The 5,659-nt window shown below is 40.7% G+C and overlaps 1 non-coding gene across 1 annotated transcript; it reads right to left on the bottom strand.

The window, feature by feature from the left end:
• Positions 1 to 3,125: 3,125 nt before the first annotated feature.
• LOC133314016 (small nucleolar RNA R71) lies at positions 3,126 to 3,232 on the bottom strand. The gene has a single exon (XR_009751894.1). It is a non-coding gene; the product is annotated as a small nucleolar RNA R71 (small nucleolar RNA).
• Between the last annotated feature and the right edge of the window lie 2,427 nt (positions 3,233 to 5,659).

Below are 5,659 nucleotides of genomic sequence, written 5' to 3'. Positions count from 1 at the left end.
GTATAATTTGTTTGGACTTGACCTTTGTTGTGAGCCTCCTTAGTTGGTTGCATTTGGGCTTGTACTAATGGGCTTGGGCTTGAGTCTGGTAAAATATGGATTGACCAGGCAAAATGTTTTTTGTGTCAGAAACATCTAAGATATCTTTTATGTGTATTTACAGTAATTGTCAATTCCAATGAAAGTTTTGAAACAACTCATTTTAAAACAAATTGTATACAATATGTTGAAACCACTACCTTTAACTAGAAAAGAGGGGAGGAAGAAACTCTTGAACTTTTTCTTGAAAATTAAACTATAAAACTTTTTCCTTGAAAATTATTGAGCTACAAATTTCTCAAAAACTCATATCTATGTTCCCCAGTAAAGTAGATTTATGTTCACATTTGACCATCGTTTTTGGTGATGTGGGTAGATTTTGAAATCAATATATATCCAACCACCTCAATAACAGATACTAATGAATCTTAACCGTTCTTTATATATATATATATATATATATATATATATATATATATATATATATATATTATATATTATATTATACAAACAAACACACACACACATATATATATATATATATATATATATATATTTGTGTGCGTGTGTTCGATCCTTTGACATCGATGTCAAACTAAAAAGTTTGACATCAAATTCTAACCGTTGATTTCTACCAATCTGACGGTTATAATTTAATGGGTCAAGTTTATTAATTAATTAGTAATTCCCAATAAATTATAATTGCCTATTGGCAGAAATCAACGGTTAGGATTTGGTATCTGATAATCCTCAAGAGTTGAGGCCCATTAAGTGTAATTTGTTCCACAAAACCCATGTTTTGGTTATAAATCACTCCCTTCAACCTTCTTCTTTTCATATAGAGCAACTGTTTTGAATAGTGGACCACAACAATGCCGAAAGTGGGAATTAAGGTAGACCTGGAGCAAATTTAACATTATCTTTTTCACATATGACTATTGGGTTAGTTTGCTTTGTTCAGGACACCTAAGGCCCATCAAAAGGAACCACAAAATGAAGAGAGAAGAATGAGTGTTGCGCAGAAAGGAAAAATAAGTCTGCTATAGTACAACAGCAGCCAAAGGAAGCAATGGGGAGCCGCCACGTCATCTACAGCAGAGAAGGTGGAGGTGCTGCCTCTGCTACAGTACGAAAGCAAAGAAGCTGAGCAATGGGGAGCCGCCACGTCAGCTACAACAGAGAAGGTGGAGGTGCTGCCCTGAATCCGATACTCCTACTCACAAAGGGAGCCAAAAGCAAGGGGGACCACTTCCATTTAAGGCCAAGCTGGCAAGAAGCAAAGCTACCATTGGAGAGGATTTAGACAAAGCACGACCCTTGATGAAAGCAACAATGGAGATCAAATGAAGAACCCTATAAAAGGAACAAGCAATCCTCATAAAGAGGAGGATCAGCACCCATCTTAGGACGAGTTGTCTCTTTGTTTTCTTATTTCTTTGTAAAAATGCTCACTAGGAGCTAACTTCCTCTAAGTAGGTGAGGGTTCCATAGAAGTAATCCCTTTTGTCTTAGGATAGCTTTGTAAGGAACACCTATTTTATAAATGAATTTTGAGTTGCTCTTTGGTTTAATTTATTGATTTTGTGAAACCCTTTGGGCTGACAACCTCATCCCGGGACCACTCGGTTGATGAAACACTGACAAAGGCGTGTGGAGCATTCTCAAAATCCTGGGGTAGTTTAGCCTGAAGAAAGGAGGGATAAACACCTGGAATGGGGAGCACTGCCATGTGAATCCATGCTCTTTTGAGAAGGCAGCATGGTTTCCTTGCATATAACTCCAAGTACTATGGAGTAACGTGGAGAGTAAGGCCTTACCCTCTGCTTACCTATAGCAAAACAAGGGAAGGAGCAAAATCCACTTGTAAAATATGCTACCAGGCAGGGTTAACCAAAGGGATGAAAACATGGAACCCGTAACACCTACTTGATCTTTTTCTTTCTGAAATTAATCTTAACTCAATTCCTATCACAACCTTTTTCTCACGATAACTGAACTGTGTTTTACTAGCTGATGCTCTTACTTTCAATTCGTTGACTGCTCTTAAAGTTACTTCAATTGATGCCATTTTATTCGATGACCATGCTAAGTCATTCACTGCTCTCATCTGGTTCAGAATGGTTAACATTGTTTAACTAGCTGCCCAGAGATTGCTCTTTGTGAAGCTTAGCTGGGAATAATGATTTCTTTTATTGCTCCATTTTACAAATTAAGTTTCCTTTAGCGCTTCTTACTTCACAACTGCTCCCTGAGGACGATAAATCTGGGGCTATAATACCCTATATTGCTTGACACGTACGCTTGCGTATAGTTGAAGAGGGTTGCTCTTAGTCAGAGTAGATTGCTCCTGTTGGCAATCCCGATTACTACTCTACACTCTTGCTCTCTGAAAGAAATATTCCCGAGCAACTCTCGATTCGACCAAGCAATTGGCGCCGTTGCCGGGGATCATTTGGCAAGAAAGGGCGTTTTTAAGGAAACATTTTTGCTGTTTAATCACAGTCTTTTTGTTTTAATAAACCTCCTCCATTTGTATGAGCACAGAACCTACGGAACTTGGACTGGAAATAGTACTTTTTGATCCAGAACCCGAGAGAACCTTCAGAAATAGAAGAAGAGTTCAAAGGTTGAAAAACAGTACAATGGAGGAGGTTGTAAACAATGATAACAATGGAAATCATAATCATGAGCCTGACCCAGGACCGAATGGAGGAAGAGGGCCATCATTGAATGATATTACTGCTCCCTTCAGAAATGGTCCAGAACGAGGATATGTTCCCCCTCCTCTGAATATCCCGAACTTTGAAATAAAACCTGCAATGTTCCAAATGATTATGAACGCTGGTCAGTTCCATGGACTACCCATGGAAGACCCTCACAGTCATTTGGACAATTTCACTGAGATAGTTGACAATTTCAAAGTTCATGGTATTTCGGAAGAAAACATGCGGATGCGGATTTTTCCATTTTCCTTAGCTGGAAAAGCCAAAGAATGGAGGAGAACATTGCCCCCAAACTCCATCACCAGTTGGGAGCAATTGGCGGAACAGTTTGTTACCCGATTTTTTTCCCAAGCAAAACAAGCCCAAGTGAGGGCTGATATAGCTTCTTTTCAAATGTATGATGGAGAAAGTCTGTATGAAGCATAGGAACGCTTTAAAGAGTTGATACGAATCTTCCCGAATCATGGTGTTTCTGATTGGGGCATCATTCACACGTTTTATCATGGTTTAACCCCACCATTGAAAGCAACTGTTGATGCAGCCGCAGGGGGAGATCTTTTGGATTTTACTTATCCAGAAACCTACCAGTTGTTGGAAAAACTTTCAAAAAAACATATTTCATGGCCTTCCACACGACACAGTGCTCCTAAGAAAGCAGGAGTTCTTGAGCTAAGCTCAGCTGATTCTCTTTCTGCACAATTGGCTTCGCTCCAGAACACTATAAAAAACTGGAAGCCCATGGAACAAAAAAAACAACTGAGCAACTTCTTTTGACTCAATCAAGTCAGAGTTGCCCCACTTGTGGAGGTCCTCATGAATATGAGGACTGTAACAATCTAGCTGTTGTGTGCTATGCAGGAGGGTATGACAACAACAACAGGAGCAATGACAACCATCAAGGGAACAATAACCGAGGCTGGAGGAATCAGAATAATGCTGGAGGTAGTGGAGGAAACTACCAGAACCGACCCCCGTATCCCAGGCAGAACCAACAAAACTGGGATAAGGGTGAAGGGAAGTCCCAATCCTTTGAGACTTCTGTCAAGGAGTACATGAATCAGAACAGCGCAGCCATGCGAAACCTAGAAACCCAAATTGGTCAGCTGGCTGGAGCACTCAAACAGAGGCAACCAGGGACACTCCCAAGTGATACAGAAAAGCCGTCTCAAGATAACTAGGAGCATTGTAATGCTATAAGCCCGCGAGATGGAAAAACCTTACCATCCCCAGACTTAGTGGCACGACCTTGAAAGCGCGAACCAGCAAAACAGCCCATAGGAAAAGAAGTTGAAGAAGCCACTGACCCTTCACACCTTGAAGCTCAGACAGGACCAGAAGAGAAGGTCCAAAGCAATGAGTCTGCTGAAATCAAACCGGATGACGCAACACCTGTAGCAGAACTTGGAGCAACAAAAGTCAGTGAACCAGTTTTAGTTCCAACTTATGTTCCCCCATGCAAGAGAAGGAGTGAACCGATCGAGCCTCCTTTTCCACAGAGGTTGAAAAAGCAACACGAGGATAAACAGTTTAGCCAGTTTCTTGACTTGATGAAACAACTTCACATAAATATCCCTCTAGTAGAAGCTCTGGAGCAAATGCCTTCATATGCAAAATTCATGAAGGACATTTTGTCAAAAAGAAGAAAGATCGAAGAGTTTGAGACCGTAGCCCTCACTCAACAATCGTGCAAGTACCTGACTAAAATTCCTCCCAAACTAAAGGATCCTGGTATATTCACCATCCCGTGTACAGTTGGGAAGAACTATCTTGGTCGGGCACTTTGTGATCTGGGCTCAAGTGTAAATCTAATGCCAGCTTCTATCTTCAAGCAGCTTGACATAGGAGCAGCAAGACCAACCACAGTCACTCTTCAACTTGCAGACCGATCTATAGCCAAGCCAGAAGGAAAAATTGAGAATGTCCTTGTCCAAGTAGACAAGTTCATTCTACCAGCTGACTTCATCATCTTAGATTTTGAAGCAGATCAAGAAGTTCCAATAATTTTGGGCAGACCATTTCTGGCTACCGGTGATGCTATCATAAATGTCAGAAAGGGTGAACTTTCTATGAGTGTAAACGGAGAAGAAGTGAAGTTTAATGTTATGAAAGCAATAAGGTTTGATGAAGATAACACTGAGGAATGCTCTAGTATTTCGATCCTTGACTCGGTCATACGAGAAGAACAGCAGGAGCATTTGCAGCCAGAGATAGGCATTAAGGACTTTGAGGAGCTGGAAGAATACCTTGCATCCATCAGTTTCCACCAACCCCAGGGAAGGAAAGAAAGGGTCTTTGAATCCTTAAATCGATCAGAGCAAGAGCAAAGACCAAAATTGCCTTCAGTAGAGCAACCACCTACCTTGGAGTTAAAACCCTTACCTGAACACCTGAAATATACTTATTTGGGTAAAGACAACATTCTCCCTGTGATTATTTCTTCTTTGCTAACCCATGAACAGGAACTCCAACTCACACAAAAGCTCAAGGATTACAAAGGAGCAATCGGCTGGACCATGGCTGACATAAAAGGAATTAGCCCAACAATTTGCATGCACAAGATTTTGCTCTAAGACCCTGACAGCTCATCTGCGGAGAATCAAAGGAGGCTGAATCCCAATATGAAGGAGGTGGTAAGAAAAGAAATCATCAAATGGCTTGATGAAGGTATAATCTATCCCATCTCAGATAGCAAATGGGTTGCTCCTGTGCAATGCGTTCCAAAAAAGGGTGGCATTACTGTAGTTGAAAATGACAAACAAGAGTTAATAGCCACCAAAAAAATAACTGGGTGGAGGATTTGTCAAGACTACAGGAAATTAAATAATGCTACCCGAAAGGATCATTTCCCCCTTCCTTTTATTGACCAAATGCTGGATCATCTAGCTAGGAAAGAATTC

Source organism: Gastrolobium bilobum, unplaced genomic scaffold (assembly GCF_033153095.1).
Source record: "Gastrolobium bilobum isolate Gb01-03AN ecotype WA unplaced genomic scaffold, APGP_CSIRO_Gbil_v1 utg112974, whole genome shotgun sequence".
Taxonomy (NCBI): Eukaryota; Viridiplantae; Streptophyta; class Magnoliopsida; order Fabales; family Fabaceae; genus Gastrolobium; species Gastrolobium bilobum.
Note: the sequence above shows the minus strand (reverse complement) of the source record. Positions and strands in the feature narration are given on the sequence as shown.